Here is an 18,179-nt window from a genome sequence, read left to right as displayed (position 1 = left end):
CATCGACCGGAAAGAGCTATGGAAAATCATGGACGAGAACAGCTTCCCCAGGAAGCTCATCAAACTGATTAAATCTACGATGGATGGTACACAGTGCTGTGTTCGGATTTCGGGTGGATTGTCAAGTTCATTCGAATCACACAGAGGGATTCGTCAAGGTGATGGTCTTTCATGCCTGCTGTTCAACATAGCGCCACAAGGTGTTATGAACCGGGCGAATATCAACACGCGGGGCACGATATTCAACAAATCTAGTCAATTCGTCTGCTTTGCCGATGACATGGATATTATCGGCTGAACATCTGTGGCGATGGCTGAACAGTACACCAGACTAAAGCGCGAAGCAGAAAAGATTGGGTTAAAGGTAAATACGTCTAAAACAAAGTATATGCTGGCCAGCGGAACCGAGGCAGAACGACACCGCTTGGGCAGTAGTATATTGATCGACGGCGATGAGTTTGAGGTAGTCGATCAATTTGTCTACCTTGGCTCACTGGTAACGACGGACGATGATACCAGCCGTGAGATTCGGAGGCGTATTATCAGCGGAAGTCGTGCTTACTATGGGCTCCACAAGCAATTGCGGTCGAGCAGACTAAGTCCCCGTACAAAGTGCACCCTGTACAAAACGTTCTCTACGGGCATGAAACATGGACAATGCTCGAGGAGGACCAGCGAGTGTTCGGAGTTTTCGAACGACGAGTGCTAAGAACGATCTTCGGCGGTGTACAGGAGGACGGAGTATGGAGGCGGAGGATGAACCATGAACTCGCACAGCTCTATGGCTAACCCAGTATCCAGAAGGTGGCTAAAGCTGAACGGATACGATGGGCAGGGCATGTTGCAATAATGCCGGACAACTACCCTGCAAAGATGGTGTTTGCCTCAAGTCCGGTAGGAACAAGACGACCAGGAGCGCAGTGAGCAAGATGGTTAGACCAGGTGGAGCGAGATCTGGCGGAGGGTACTCGGTATCCGAGGAATTGGAGAGCGGTAGCTTTCAACCGAGTTACATGGAGAAACTTTGTTCAATAGGCTTTGTCTTAGGACGGCAAGCCACCTAAGTAACTAAGTAAGCATCTTTGGTATTCCATCGTACGACGCACAGTGGGACGGCTTCAAAAATAGGCGGACATCGGCTTTTGCGGAGAAACTATTAAGTTTTTCGCATTAGTGTCTTCGCAAAAGTTTCTTGGTTTTTAATTTATTTTTTTGTTAGATAAAAAAAATTTACATTAAGGGGGTGAATCAATAAATAGAAAAAATAACTTTTTTATTTTAGGTTCAAAATAAACAGTGCCTAAGGAAAAGTGGTAGAGGACATTATTTCAAGAGTCTTTGGTGAAGGAAGGAAGTTAAGGGAAAAAAGATATTGAGCTACACAATAACAAACCCCCTTAATATCAGTTTTCCTAATTTTACTTGCTTATTTCCGTTTCTACATCGTTTTGATGTTCAGTAAAATTTAAGATATAGTAAAAATACATCTTTTTGCTGAGGAGAGCGAGGCTCTAACCTTATGGAATTTTAAGCTGTTAAAGTTTTTAGACAATTTTCTAGTCAATTTGAAGGTGATTTATTTCAAAAAGGCGCAAGTATGCGCAGCCAATCTTAGCGACTTTATGTGTTGCAATGTAGTGGCTTTCATTTTATGTATATGTCACGGTGGATCACGGTGGAACATTCGAGCAAACTGCGACTAAAAATATCACGTTTAACGCCTGAAAAATTACATAAAATAACATAATCGATCAATACAAATGGTATAAACCCATTTAAAATAAAAATAAATTTAATAATAAATGATTTAAAAATTCAATGTTATATTTCTAAATAACTGTTCATTTCTTCATCGTTAGCTTCGGAGGAGTCAAGAGTACCATTTCCCGCAAAATCTGGTTCACGCAATAATTTCAGTGCTGCTTCACTGAATGGCATTTTCTTCCGTTTTGTGTTCTTACCCACTGATGAAATTATCGGATCAGATGATAGCATTAAACGGTTAAATATATCTTGATTTGTAGATACTCTGTGAACATAAGCGTATGCAATTAGGAACAAAACACAACTTATATGATGACTAATATGTATAGTTACTATATATATAGTTCGGCGGATAGAAAACCAGGCGAATTGGCATCCCTGATTTATGAAATTAAATTTGAAATTATGGTGAAATGTGCAGGTTTTTACGAAAAATAATCACTGGCGGGTGTTGAAAATGACTAGTTCTATGAAAATAAAGTGTGTTTTATTAACATTACTCCTGCATTTTGGATTTTGAAAAGCTTTTGGCTCCGCTTTTGACGTTTATTTGGCTCCCGATTTTCTATCCGCCGAACTATATATATAGTAACTATACTAATATGCACCTTGAACATTTTCGCGCTCGACATTCCCGGAACATTTTGACGTCCTTATTCCGGCATTCTTGCGGTTCTTCTGACAAGGCACCGATAGGAAGCACTGATGCTTGGATAATATCTGCACCATGGATAAGAATTCGGTGCATACTAGCTGGCATTTTGTACCATCCGTATAATGAACCAGATTTTGCGGGAAACGGTACTCTTGACTCCTCCGAAGCTAACGATGAAGAAATGAACAGTTATTTAGAAATATACCATCATTGAATTTTTAAATCATTTATTATTAAATTTATTTTTATTTTAAATGGGTTTATACCATTTGTCTTGGTCGATTATGTTATTTTATGTAATTTTTCAGGCGTTAAACGTGACATTTTTAGTCGCAGTTTGCTCGAATGTTCCACCGTGATCCACCGTGACATATACATAAAATGAAAGCCACTACATTGCAACAAATATAGTCGCTGAGATTGGCTGCGCATACTTGCGCCTTTTTTGAATAAATCACCTCAAAATTGACTAGAAAATTGTCTAAAAACTTTAACAGCTTAAAATCCCATAAGGTTAGAGCCTCGCTCTCTTCAGCAAAAAGATGTATTTTTACTATATCTTAAATTTTACTGAACATCAAAACCATGTAGAAACGGAAATAAGCAAGTAAAATTAGGAAAACTGATATTAAGGGGTTTGTTATTGCGTAGCTCAATATCTTTTTTCCCTTAAGGGATAGAAACTTCCTTCCTTCACCAAATACTCTTGAAATAATGTCCTTTACCACTTTTCCTTAGGCACTGTTTATTTTGAACCTAAAATAAAAAAGTTAATTTTTCTATTTATTGATTCACCCCCTTAATGTAAATTTTTTTTATCTAACAAAAAAATAAATTAAAAACCAAGAAACTTTTGCCAAGACACTAATGCGAAAAACTTAATAGTTTCTCCGCAAAAGCTGATGTCCGCCTATTTTTGAAGCCGTCCCACTGTGCGACGTAGAGACCTCGCATGTGCTGCGTTACCATGCGATATCCCTCACGTCTAACGTTTGATTAGGCAGCATCAAATTTTCGACGGTGCGGAGTGTCTGCAACAATATATTCTCGTCATCTCCTGATCAATACCTGATACCTACATGTTCAGCGGTTTAGAATCCTTCCCCATTCTAGCAATGTCGGAAGTTCACTTTATCATCAGCTTTTCGTACACCGGCAACGTCTAAATGATCCACCAAACTCTTTTCCACAAGACTTACCGACGCGCTTTTGTCCAGGGAGGCTAGGAAAGTTGTTGAATTTTTCCACACAGTGCAGTGCTAATCAAAATCATCCGAGAAAGCTTATCTTTGTTCGTGCGAATATGCGAACTGTTTTTATTGGATCAACGGAGTCAAGATCCGGGCCGTGCCAACTCCTGTTATGGGCAACAACAACGAGGGGAACCTGATTTCCGAGAGATCGGAGGTGGCTAAGCGTTGTTAACAACATTTCGATGCGTTGTTGAATGGTGAACAACATGAAGCGGTCAACAGAAATAAGATACCAATTGGAGATGATGGACAAGCCGTGCATCCACTAACTTTGCACGAAGTTAGAAAAGCAGAGCAAGAACTGAAAAAAGGGAAAGTAACTGAAAAGGACGGCATACCCGCCCTTTCGAAAGTTAGTAGCGAACGGTTGTATTGTGCAATACATCAAGTTATACTAAAGGTAAGAACTAAAGAAGAATGATCAACGGTCTGGTTGGATTGTCCCATATACTCTATTTACAAAAAGGCCATCAACTCGAATTCAGCAATTATCGAGGCATTACACACCTCAATTCACCATAAAAAATTTTTCTGTATGCTGTTTCTTAGATTGAGGCCGTTGCAAGAAACGTTTGTTGGGGAATATCAGTGCGGTTTTCGAGAGGGACGCTCCACGACGGACCAAATGTTCACCTTGCGACCGATAAATATCGGAACTTTAACTTGCAGACCCACCATTTGTTTATAGATTTTATATGCTCTTGCCTCGGAAAGGCGCAGCAACCCAGAAGGGGAAGCCGCCAAAGCTCCGACTCCTGGTCTGGGAGTCGTAGATTGGGCACAGAAGGCATCTTTTGGTTCTGAGTTCTATGGCGTTGTGGTTATGGAGGAGATTTCGGATGTGTGGTTTAACCTATACACGAAACGTACCGTTTTGGTTAGTTTATTCGACGTACGCGTACGCGGCTACGCGTTGATTGATCGTGTTTGGCGTGGCCAGATTTTACGATGGTCTGATTTCGTCTAGTGGGTAACAAAGCGGGCCACTCAACATTTCGCTGAGGTTCGGAGAGGTTATGTTTAAAGCTGGGAACTGGATAACGCTCACCGTGATCCCCTTTCCCCGAGATCGGTGTCTACGGTGTTGAATAATGGGAGTACCTGCGGCCCAGGAGTCCCCCAAACCGCTGTTTCTATCGACCGGCTGGAGTCACTGGTGTATGCGTGATGAGGACGAGATTAGCGGCTTTGATGACGTCTGCCTGGATCCCGTTTTAACAGACTGGTTGTCCACTGTGCTGATTGGTCCCTCCAGGGGGAATAGTCCACTCCAGAAGGTTCAGTGATGACGTTCCGGCTCGTTGAAGAAACTTAAAGAGCTCGAGTTTGTTTTAACGTGGCCAAATCACTCACTTTATAACGTTTCGCCCAAGTGAAAAAGGTGCGTTCGCTTAGATGTCTCGATCAGCACTCTCGACCTGCTTCTCGGTTCACCAACTCGAGATCGGCTTTCAGGGAAAATTCTCCACACAGCCGACTTACTGGTTCAGTTATTTAGTTCAGTGGAATGGCTCACTGCCGCGACCTCTGCGTGTCAAATTGTTGAACACTGACCGTATTAACCACGCCATACAATTGGATATTAAGCCAGTTGTCGTATATTCGAATCACGGCTAGGCGGCGCTACTAGATAGAGCCAGTAGAATCGTTGCACTAACCCCGTAGCTGTCCTGTACTCTAAAATCGGGCTGCGAAGTCTATCGATAAAGAAGGGTCAAGTACTCAACAGGACGTTTATACCCATGGCTTTGTTTTGGCTTTTACATAATTAGGGTCCTACATTGTCACACAAAATAAAGGTACCGACGAATGGTAACAATTTCAAGGCAGCGTACGATTCAGTTAAATGAAATGAGCTGTGGCAGACAATGCTTGAACATGGTTTTCCAACAAAACAGATTACGCTCATAAGTGCTATCCTTGATTGTTCGAAATGAAGCGTAAGAATAGCGGGTGAGACATCGGGCTCGTTTTTGACGTTAGATGACTTGAAACAAAGTGGCGGACTATCGAATTTGCTGTTTAACATTGCACTGGAAGGTGTGCAGAGGAGCGGTACCATCATCTCGATATCTCATATGCTCCTAGGGTTTGCGGACGGCATCAATATCATCGGTGTTAATCGTAAAGCTGTTGAAGAAGTATACACGCATCTTAAGGAGGAAGCTGCGAGAATAGGGTTTATTATAAATTCTACGAAAACAAAGTATATGGTGGCTGGTAGAGAGCGTCGTAGCCCTTCGGATGTGGAAATTGCAGTGGTAATAGATGAAGATACTTCTAAAGTGGTAAAGCTTCGACTCCTGGTCTGGGAGTCGTGGAGTCTGGGAGTGGAGCGGTGGGGCGACCAACGAGCTGGGAACGGGCTTCGTAGCGTTAAGCATAATGCAGCATCGCGTAATGGGCTGGTAAGCGATCAACGAGAGGATGGGCAAGTTGAGGATAAAAGCCCGTTTCTTCAACTACACCATCATAAATGTGCATTCTCCACACAAAGGTAGACCCGACGACGAGAAGGCAGCGTTCTATGCGCAGCTGGAGGCAACGTACGACAGCTGCCCAGCACGGGACATCAAGATCGTCATCGAAGATATGAACGCCCATTTCGGCATGGAAATAATGTATAGACCGGTGACCGGGCCCCATAACTTGCACACTGACACGAACAATGACGGCCAGCGATACATCAACTTTGCAGCTTCCCGAGGTTTGGTGATCAGACGCTTTCTTTCCCCACAAAGACATCCACAAAGCCACCTGGACATCACCTGATCACCTGCAATGAGTTTTTGCGAGTGTGTGTTTAGCTAACAAATACAGTCGTAGCTCGTCGTTAGTCGTTGCAGCCCGATCTGCTGTTACCCATTACTCACGACGGCTCGTACTTTCGCCCGTAAGTAGAATCGAGGGCGAAGATGAAGAAGAAGAAGAAGAAGAAAAAGTAATGCAACATTTGTATTCCAGTACGCCACCAGCCTCAGGATGTGTATGAGAGAGTGTGTGGGTTTCTTTTACGCCTGCATGTGCAATGCATTGTTTTTCATACTCTTTCGCGTGTGAAGTGCTGCTAGCAACGGCTCTTCATTGGACAATTTCAAGCATTTGGGAGGAGGAGAAACTACCGGAGTGGATGGAAGGTGTAGTCTGTCCCATCTACAAAAAGGGCAACCGGCTAGATTGCTGTAATTACCGCGGCATCACGTTGGTCAACGCCACCTGCAAGGTGTTTTTCCAGATTTTGTTGCGTCGTCTATCCTCAATAGCAAAAGAATTCGTAGGGCAGTATCAGGCGGTCCCGTGGTACTACGGATCAAATTTTTACTTTCTGACAAATTTTCCAGAAATGTCGAGAGTACAACGTGCCCACCCATAATATTTTCGTGGATTTCAGAGCAGCATTCGATACAGTTGAATGCGAACAGCTATGTCATATAATGCGCAAGTACGGTTTTCCGGGCAAACTGACGCGGCTGACCAAAGCTACCCTGGAGCGAGTGATGTGCTACGTGCGCGTTTCTGGGACACTCTCGAGTTCTTTTGAATACTGCAGAGGCTTGCGGCAAGGGGATGGATTGTCCTGTATGTTATTCAAAATCGCTGTTGAAGGTGTGATCCGGTGGGCAGGCATCGAAACGAGAGGAACGATCTCCACTAAGAGTAGCCAACTCCTTCGAAAAGGCGTTCGACCGACTCAACCACGAAAACACCTGGGACGCACTTAGGCATAGAGGAGTTCCAGATAAGCTAATCCACCTCATCGAGGCTCAGTACGAGCACGTTTTCGTGCAAGGTTTTGCACGACGGCGACTTGTCCGACCCTACAAGGGCTACTGCTGACTGGCCTGAGACAGGGCTGCATTTTATCACCGCTTCTGTTTCTCATCGTTATGGATGAGATATTAGTCGGAGCAATTGACAGTAGACTAAATCGAGGATTGCCGTGGAATCGTCTGTCGATGGAGCAGCTAAATGACCCCGACCTAGCCGACGACATTGTCTTGCTTGCACAAAGCCAAAACAGATGACCTCTCCGAGAACTCCCAGGCAAGCAGGTTTCACAGTCAATGTAGCAAAAACTAAGTGTATGGTAGTGAACACTGACAATTCCACCAACTTCACAGTAGCGAGGCAACAAGTTGAGCAGGTAGACGCCTTTCAATATCTTGGTAGCCAGACAACGCCCGATTGTGGTACCAAGACTGATATAGTAGCCACACGGATCAAGAAGGCCAGGGGAAACATTTGGCGCTCAAACCAGATCACTCTACGTACGAAAACCCGAATCTTTCATTTAAACGCTAAATCCGTACTGCTGTATGCCTGCGAAACGTGATACGTCTCAGCGGAGACAACGCAAAAACTGCGTTGACATTCGTGAACGTAGGTGGAAGTTGATCGGACACACCTTAAGGAAATGACCGTACGAAATCTGCAGAGAAGCACCCGACTGGAATCCACAAGTACAGCGTAGAAGAGGCGGACCCAGAGGCTCATGGCGATGGCGCTTAGCCAACGACATCCGGGCTGTAGACGAGAACCTGTCCTGGCGACTGGTAAAAGCCATGACTGATAACCGTCAGCAGTGGAGATCTCTGACTTCATCCCTTTGTTCTGCCGGACCGGCGGACATGGACACATAAGTAAGTAAGTAAGTAAGTAAGTAAGTAAGTAAGTAAGTAAGTAAGCCATTGCAGACGACCTTGACATCATTACTAGAAACTGAGACGGCGGAGGCATTCTACCCCATACGAAAACAGGAATGCTAGGAGGATAGGATTACAAATAAATACGTCGAAAACCAAATATATGGTAGGAAGAAGCTCCAGAGAAAGCAACATTTGCCTCTCACGGATAGTGACTATTGACGATGATGAACTGGAAGTGGTTGATGAGTTTGTATATTTGGGATCTCTGGTCACTGGCGTGAATAATACGAGTAAAAATCAGAAGGGTTGTGTACAAGACACGGCCACATATAGAGGTGACGCCGGACTAAGTAAGTCTCTTTGTAGTGATAGTATCATGTATCCATGCTTGTAATCATTCGATTCTTCATGTATACATGCTATATGCAACATTTATACATGCTACATGCGTTGTATGTAACATTTATCAAAGTAGTAACATTGCATACGTTCAATCCTCAAAATATTTCAGAGTTATTTCTAGTGCATTTGGAAACAATTTAAGAAAATCAAGAGTACAAACTTTTGCTTTCCTGCTACTTTATAGAAATTAAAGATAGTTTTTATTACCCATGGTTCCCCACGTTGTAGGGATTTTACCACTTCAATCCTATTTTATCTACAGCACATCTTTTCACTACACTTCTAATGAAACGGCAAGCATGCCGAGAGTAATATTATAACCGAATACTACAGCTGTAGCACATTTTTCCACCACAGACATCAAATTGGACTAGGTTTAATCACGGTGTTAAGAAATCTTGTTGAAATGAGGAAATTTGGTCACTTGTTTTAGCTTACTTTCCAAGCACAGATATCAAGGTATAGGTTTAGATCATCGTAAAGAATCTTCCAACCAATCACGAAGCGAGAATCTGGTAAAACATAGGTTCATTATTTTCAATTTTTCAAGAGTTTAACATCAAGAATCCATACTTTTCTTCATTTGGGCCAATTCTTAGAATATTTTCCAACCGATTGGTGTAAGAATATTGAAAATCGTTCGGGAAACCACTAAGCTATTAGCGTTCAAAACCTGACCACTTTTCGAGAAAGATTTTTTGAAATTATCCCCTATACCAGCTACCTTCCTGGTAGACGTAGTCTTACGTCAAAATATCCAACTACGCATTCAAGCTGGAAATCGAGCCTGCTTTTCCCTCCGCAAGACGCTTCGATCAAGGAGCATACGCCGCTGCGCAAAGCTAACGATGTACAAAACGCAAATTAGACCGGTGGTCCTCTATAGATATCAGGCAGTAACTTGGCTTACGGAAGACACACGTGTGCTTGCCGTATTTGAACGGAAGGTGTTGCGGCCTATTTTTGGCGGAGTACAAACGGAAAGCAGACAGTGGCGGAGGCATATGAATCACGAACTATAGGCACTGCTTGCAGAGATTCCCATTGTACACTTGGCAATAGTTGAGAGACTACGGTGGGCCAGCCACGTCGCAAGGATGCCGGACGACTGTGCAGTGAAATCCGGTTTCTTCAAAAATCTCACCGACACCAGGAACAGGGAAGTCCAACATGCTAGATGACTCGACCAAATTGAAACCGACTTGCGTGTGTCGAGACGTATAACGAATATTCCAATTTCTGCTAGAATTTTTAACTTAATACGCATATATTTAATAGTACTGCATCACAGGTGCTTTGAACATCTACAAATGACGATTATTTCATCTTCTCTAAAGGTTGATGCTATCGAAAAACAAATGCAGCATGGCATTGGCGGCGCCACCTACATGTCAACCCCGAGGCTCAATGACCCATGTGCTATTCTCGTTATCGTTAGTTCCGCAAAAAAAATCAGATTTTATCTTATTCGCCATAATTAAAAGCGTAATGGAATAATATGCATTAAAATGCATGCTACATTGGATTGAATCGTTAACAAACCGCTAAAAAAATATTATAGCTTCATTTCATTCAGACTAGTGAAATAGATTATTCATGTTATATAGCTCTTACATGGCTGCTTTTCAAATAAAACCAGCAATTAGCGTTACCGACTGAGGGCATCTCGTGAAGAGTAGTGTGGCTTCAATGATATGTTTATCAAGCACTTCCCATCACACTAGTTTAATTCGATCACCGTTCATTACTGGTGCAACGCTGCAACTCATTGAGCTATGTTATATACTGGGAATGCTTCCCAGTGCATCATGCAATAGAAATAGCAATATTTTACTAATTTAGCTTTTGTGTGCTCCCATGATCGACCACTTTGATCCTTGACCCAGTGTAAATTTGATTTATCGATTGCATGCTTAATAATCAACCTAACCGTGATTGCATTTGGTCTAGAGTTTCTTTCACAGTTACCGTTCGATAGTGGCTAATGGCTACCATTGAATGAAGTCCAATAGCGTATCTAATCGCCAGCAGAGATGGGACACGATTTTTGTGAAATTATTCCCACGGAATAATTAATGTGGTGATTTTGAACTCTGAGTAGGTCTTACCTGTTTTTTTCTATTTTCATAATAAAAAAATCTACAAAAAATATATAAATTGCACACCTGTGTGTTTCTCCCTGTACACGCCAACGCTTATTCTACCAACCTTTTGCGTTGGTTGTACTTTCTGTAAAAAATAGATAACAACATACAATCGCGAATCACAGCCAGTTGATTAAAAAGATCAAACATTCACCGGTAAACACTTCAGCAGTCAATTCATTTCCAATGTCTAAACAAGCGATTTGCTATGAGAGTGCACCCACCGTCAATTAGCAGTGGAAAAACAGTTCACTCGTTGTTGGATCAAATATTTGCCGTTATTCGCACTCATTAAACTATGGCTATTGCATGCACCACGTACTGTTTTGAAACTACGTGTACTCCTTTCTATTGATCAGAATCGTTGGCATGGTTAAACACCGCTTGATAAAAAGTGAAGTGGGAAACGAATTAATATCCAATTTATTTCCGAAATCGAAAATTTCAATTAAATTTATGATTCCTAAAAAAGAAAATTATGTTGGAAAATGAAATTGTTAATTTTTATTGTTGGCCCACTGGAATCACAATCAACCGACCCACTCACAGGATTGGATTCTAAACCGCAGGCACACATATATAACGTCCACCGAAAACCGACTGATTGTTATTGCTCGCTTTTTATTTGCAATATGCAATCATCATCAGCATAGAACCAAAAATTAGCTTTTTGTCAGCCTCAGGCCAAAACCAAGCTCGTTGCTCAACGAACCAAATCGGTTCCGAGTAATAGTTTATTACATGAAACTCAATATACTAGAACGATTTTACGCTTTCGAGCGGTTACACGTACATTTGTTTACAACACTTAATCATTTTAGTGCCAAGCATTGACCAACGTGCGTAAATTCTGTAATCAAAATGTGTGATCTCGAGTATTCTGTTGAAGTTTGCTCAATCCGATGTATTTTAGTGGTACGTTAGACACACGAGTTCGTGCCGAAGCAGTTAAGATTAGAATATAATTTTAGAATTCTGCACAAACCACAATAAAAGTCAACCACATTGAGACATATTTTTACCCATAACACTCCTTCGGGAAACATCGCGTTTAAAAAATTGGCGAGATTTATCAATTCTGAGCAATTAGCCAGGCTTTGCCATGCGTCCGGATGATGACTGTCAATTCGGCTGGAAAACTCTTTCGCGAACGAGACCGATAAATCCGTGCAATGCCTTTGTCAACCGGATTTATGAGCTCCATCGCCAGTCGAAAACAACTCGTGCAAACGTTTGGAATAATTACACATAACTCATAGCGTGTCCTAAAGCTGGCTGTTGACGGACTCAATAGGATGATGGCATACAAGGAGTTCTCAAGCCTTGCCACTCCAGCAGCAGCGCAGGGGCCATTGATAAATGGATATTCGGACCTAGCCTACATCGGGAATGACCAAAGCAAACCGAACGGCAAATATGCTGACACAGAAAAAGTTTCCCCCTCGCCACGTCCGGAGGGAAGGATACAATGAATGGTGAAGATTGAGGGCAGTGTCCTTTTTTGAATTTTTCGCTTACAAACTGCTGCTGTGATTCTGTCCTGCTCGAAGGGTAATAGAAAATGTGTCAGCTGGACGGAAATATTCCTGACTCCTGAAGCCCATGTCAGCAACGAATCGTTTCTTGTTGTGGGTGAGCTGAAATCACGAGGAAAAATTACTGCGTTTGGACAAAGAGCTCATTCGATGCATGTGATTTTCAATGGGATTTTCAATGGCTTCCGCACGGCGGAGATTTACGTAAGCTTTCGAAGGCTACCGGCAGTGGTGGTGGAGGTGGTGGTGTCGGTGGACAATCGCTTGCGAGTGGAATTTAATGGAGGGAAACGAGTCGATGGCAATTTGTTCTTTTTTTATTGCACAGTCGGTATTGCTGAATAATAGTTATCTAAATTTAAGTTACAATACTACTGTGTGATTCGCTTTAAATATAAACAAGTAACGGTAAAATATTTAAAACTGAATGTCGCCTTGAAGCTAAAAATATTGCAGAAAATTTTTACAATGTTCATACATTTTTTAAATTTCAATTATTTTAATTAAGAACTATTTGTGACGTTTCGGAAAACGATTTCATTCATGTTCAGATTCAGAATTCATGACTTCATACAGCTAACGATTTGCTGCTGAAGCTGTTTTCAGCATACTGTCATACTTCCCATACCAAATTTCATGTTAATGATATGTTATGTGTGGTTTCAGCGGTTTTGTTAGCAATGTGGCTTGCCTCCTCTGCTTCACGGTAGTATAATATCTAGTTCAAGTCCTTGCTAGCTCGAGAGTGTTTATCTCAGAAGATACAAAATGTGATGATACTAATTTCACTCCCTTATAGCTAATAGCTTATCGAGTATCAATTTACTTCACTTATAAATAGCCGATAGCAAATTTAATGCTAGTTAATATGTTTATATTTTAAGCATTACTTGCTGAAGGTTTTTTGAAAATATGTGGAAAAGCGAAATAACGTCTCGAGAACAGAAATAAACATAAGTTTGATATTTGTTACCACACTTGAGACGTTATTTCGTCTACAAATAACAAAGCTTCAGCAAATGTATCACTAGTATTTCCCAAAATATATCGTTTCCGCACAGAACAGAAGTGGAAATCCGAACGATTCGGAGATCAAAACTGGTAACAGAGTCTTTTTTGTTTTTAGTTTTCTTTGGGGAGGTTTTTGCATAGAAGCGAATAGCAGCAATATAAGCAGAACGCTCGCTGCCAATCGCATAGCAGTTTTCACGTCCTTTCGTGCGCATTCGTATGCGTTCGTGTGCTTTCGTGGAAAAAAGTAACTCGCTACCGCCAGGTTCGCTAGTATCTGTAGAAAGTAACATGTACGTGTTTGGATTTATACTTCCACTTCTGTTCTGTGGTTTCAATTGAAAGTACTGTGAAGGACATCATTTTTTATGGGTGATGGGTAAATCTTCGTCATCGTCAGCAACATAGATGGCTCATGTTGTTTCAGTCAATTGTCTCCATTTAAATCAATCTTGGGACACTCGTCGCCAATTTCCCAGGCGTTTCAGAAGTCGCAAATCACTTTCGACCCGGTCAAGCAATCCTGCACGTTGAGCTTCCCTGTTTCTGGTGCCGGTGGCGTTGTTGAAGAAAATCTTTTTCGTCACACTATCGTCCGGCATCGTTACGACGTGTCCGGCCCATCGTAGCCTACCTACTTTCGCTAGATGTATGATGGGAATCTCTCCAAGCAGTGCCTGGTGTAGCTCGTGATTCATACACCTCCGCCACTGTTCGCTTTCAATTTGTACTCCACCTAACGTCGTACGCATGCATCACTTTCCGCTCAAACACGGTAAGGGCGCGTATTTCCTCCGTGAGCAGAGTCACAGCTTCGAATCCATTAAGAACTTCCGGTCTAATAAGGATTTTGTAAATTGTCAGCTTCGCATGGTGGCGGATGCTTCTTGATCGTAGCGTTTTGCGAAAGGCAAATTAGGTCCGATTTCCAGCTTGAAGGCACTGCTGAATCCGTTTACTAGTGCAGTGTTGTCCGCGGTCACCAGCGATCGCAAATATACGAACTCTTCTACCACTTCTATTTCATCACCGTCAACGGTTATCGTCCGTGGGAGTCGCACTTTTGCCTCCTTTGAGCCTCTTACTTTTTTGTATTTGGTCTTCGACGCATTTATTTTTAACCCAATTCTCCTAGACTCCGCTTTCAGTCTGGCGTAGATTGCCTCCGCCATCGCAAAGTTCCTGGCAATGATATTGAAGTCATCTGCACAGCCTAGAAGTTGGCTACACTTGGTAAAAATCGTGCCTCTCGTTTCGATGCCCGCTCGTCGGATCACTCCCTCAAGAGCGATGTTGAACAGCATGCAGGATAGACCGTCACCTTGTCTCAACTCTCGACGCGTCTCGAAGGGACTCGAGAGTGTCCCAGAGATGCGTACGAAACACATCACTCGATCCAATGTAGCTCTGATCAGTCGCGTCAGTTTGTCCGGAAAACCGTATTCCTGCATTATCTACCATAGCTTGTCTCGATCGACTGTATCGTATGCTGCTTTGAAATCAATAAATATGTGATGCGTGGGCACGTTGTACTCCCGACATTTCTGCAAGATCGGATAGTAAAAATTTGGTCCGTAGTTGCGCGAGCTCCCATGAAACCCGCCTGATAATTCCCTACGAAACCTTGTGCTATCGGTGACAACCGGTGTAACAGGATCTGGAAGAGTACCTTGTAGGCGGCGTAATACCACGATAGTTGCAGCAGTCTAGCCGATCACCCTTATTGTAGATAGGACAAACCACTCCTTCTATCCATTCCTCCGGTAGCTTTTCCTCCTCCACAATCCTCGAAATAACCCAGTGTAGAGCCTTTGCTAGCGTTTCTCCGCCATGTTTATAAAGCTCTACCGGTAAGCGGTCCTACCCAGCGGATTTATTGGTCTTCAGCAGCCCGATTTCTCGTTTGACTTCTTGGAGATCAGGTGCTAGGACATTACTATCTTCCATAGGCGCTTCTAGGTCAATTTCCGTTCCGCCTCCTTCTGCGACTTCGCCATTGAGGTGTTCATCGAAGAACTGCTTCCACCTGTCGACCACCTCGCGCTCGTTTGTAATTAGATTCCCTCCCTCGTCCCTACACTACCCCTCAGGTTTCGGTGTGTAGCCCTTCCGAGACCTTCTCATAAAACTTGCGCGTGTCATTAGGTCGGAATAGTTGCTCTAATTCTTCACGATCTCTGTCCTCCTTTTGGCGCTTTTTTTTCTCCTCAGGATCGTGGTCAACTGGTTCCTAGCTCGTCGATATTTGGCCAGGTTCTCTCTAGTAGCAATACTTAGATAATTTTTCCAAGCATTTTGACGTAGGACTACGTCTTACGGCAAGTTTTGAGATAGGGTGTCATTCCAAAAAATCGAAAAATGCGAGCGTCTCGAAAAATGAAAGGTTTTGAGCGCTAATAGCTCAGCGGTTTTCCGATCGATTTTCAATATTCTCACACCAATCGATCGGAAAATCTTCTAAGAATTTACCTAAATGAAGAAAAGTATGGATTCTTGATGTTGAACTATTGAAAAATTGAAAATAATAAACCTATGTTGTTCCAGAATTCTCGTTTCGTGATTGGTTGGAAGATTCTTTGCGATGATCTAAACCTATACCAATTTGATATCTGTGCTTGGGAAGTAAGCCAAAACAAGTGACAAAGTTTCCTCATTTCAACAAGATTTCTTAGCGCCGCGGTTAAACCTAGACCATTTTGATGGCCTTGCTTGGGAAGTACGCCAGAAAGAGTGACAAAGCCCCCTCGTGCCAATTAAACCTATGCGATTAAACCTAGACCAATTTGATTTCTGTGTTAGAGAAGTGTGCCAGAAAAAATGACATAAGTTCGTAGTCCCAACAGATCGCAAATTCTTTACTGCGAGACGATTAAACCTAGGTGAATTTGATATCTGTGTTGGAAAAATGTGCTACAGTTGTAGTGCTCGGTTATAATGACTCTGTCTGAATACGCATGCTTGCCGTTTCATTAGTAGTATAGTGAAAAGATGGACTGTTGATAAAATAGGATTGAATTGGTAAAATCCCTTCAACGTGGGGAACCATGGGTAATAAAAACAATCTTTAAATTTGGGGCGAACCAACCAACGGTTGAAAGCCCCATCAAATAGTAAATAAAAATAAATAAAATCTTTAATTTCAGTAAGGTAGCAGGAAAGCAATAGTTTGTGTTCTTGATTTTTTTTTCTCCTCCACCGCTTGTTGACATTCCCCATCAAACCAATCATTTTGTGTACTCCGATGCTTTATACCTAGTGCCGCGGTAGCGGCCTCTCCGATGGCCGAGCGTATTCTGCCCCAACCGTCTTCGAGGTTTGAAGCACCTAACTCCTCGGAAGAAGGCAGTGCCTCATTCAATACTCGCGCGTAGTTCTCGGCAGCTTGTGGGTTATCTAGCTGCCTGATGTTCAGCCAAGGAGGGCGGCTTTGACGTGTCTGGTATACGGTGGACAGCTTTGAGCGCACATGTACTGCTACTAGGTAATGGTCAGAATCAATATCCGCACCCCGACGGGAGCGTACGTTCGTGATGTTAGAGAAAAACCGGCCCTCTATGAGAACGTGGTCAATTTGGTTCATTGTACGTTGGTCAGGTGATCTCCAGGTGGCTTTGTGGATATCCTTGCGCGGGAAAAAGGTGCTTCGGATCACCAGGCTTCGGGAAACTGCGAAGTTTTTACATCTTTGGCCGTTATCGTTTGTGTCGGTGTGCAGGCTATGGGGTCCTACCACCGGTCTAAACATTTCTTCCCTACCGACCTGGGTGTTCATATCCCCGATGACGATCTTGATGTCCCGTGACGAGCAGCTGTCGTACGTAGCCTCCAGCTTCGCGTAGAACGCTTCTTTCTCATCGTCGGCTCTACCTTCGTGCGGGCAGTGCACGTTAATGATACTGTAATTGAAGAAACGGCCATTTATCCTCAATACACACATTCTCTCGTTGATCGCCTTCCAATCTATCACGCGATCCTGCATTCCGCCCAGCACTACAAAGCCCGTTCCCAGTTCGTTGGTAGTGCCACCGCTCTGGTAAAACTGGCTCTTTCCGCCACGGATCTTCCATACCTTTTCTCCTTTGCGAGCGATTTCCTGCAGAGCTACGATGCCGAGTTTGCGGGGTTCCAGCTGTTCAATCAGCACCCGCTTGCAACCTGCGAAATTTAGCAATCTGCAGTTCCAAGTTCCGAGTCTCCATTCGTCGTCCTTATTCCGTCGCCTAGGTCAATGCCGAATATTCCGCTCCGAATATGCTTGAATGTTGTTAGTTTACGTTTAATTTAGGTGTGTAGCCGTACTGGGGCAACACTACCGAGTCTCGCGATGGTGCTGCCATCTTATAGTGCCGAGACTCACTATACCTCCTTCCCGGTTAGTATACGACCTTAGTTTCCACCGGGGTTGGTTACCCGATCTCCGCTAAGGTTGCTCGTATTCCGGCTGGTACCACGAGGAGGTCGGGATCGGAGTTGCTGGATAAGAGGCTAACGACCATTATGGGGTCTATATTCCGCATTATCCAGCCGTTTACCAACCAAGATGCGGAGAAAAAAGTCGTTAGTATACTGTTAAGGATCACATCCGCGTACAGGGTATCCCACATTAAATTGCATCACGAAAGAAACGCTGAAGAAAATTATCTAATTGACCGATCCTTTTCACGAAAGAGACGCTGAAGAAAATTACCTAATTGGCCGATCCTTTTCAAACTTTCAGATAATAAGATATAACCCATTAATAAGCTTTTGGCATATTTATTTCATTCAAC

General features: G+C 43.0%; 1 protein-coding gene across 1 annotated transcript in view; it reads left to right on the top strand.

Moving 5' to 3' along the window:
• LOC128739836 (protein amalgam-like) overlaps positions 1–18,179 on the top strand; it is a 166,551-nt gene that overhangs the window by 33,126 nt on the left and 115,246 nt on the right. The window lies entirely within an intron of this gene.

This window comes from Sabethes cyaneus, chromosome 3 (genome assembly GCF_943734655.1).
Source record: "Sabethes cyaneus chromosome 3, idSabCyanKW18_F2, whole genome shotgun sequence".
NCBI classification, from domain to species: Eukaryota; Metazoa; Arthropoda; class Insecta; order Diptera; family Culicidae; genus Sabethes; species Sabethes cyaneus.
This window is presented reverse-complemented; position numbering and strand designations above follow the sequence as displayed.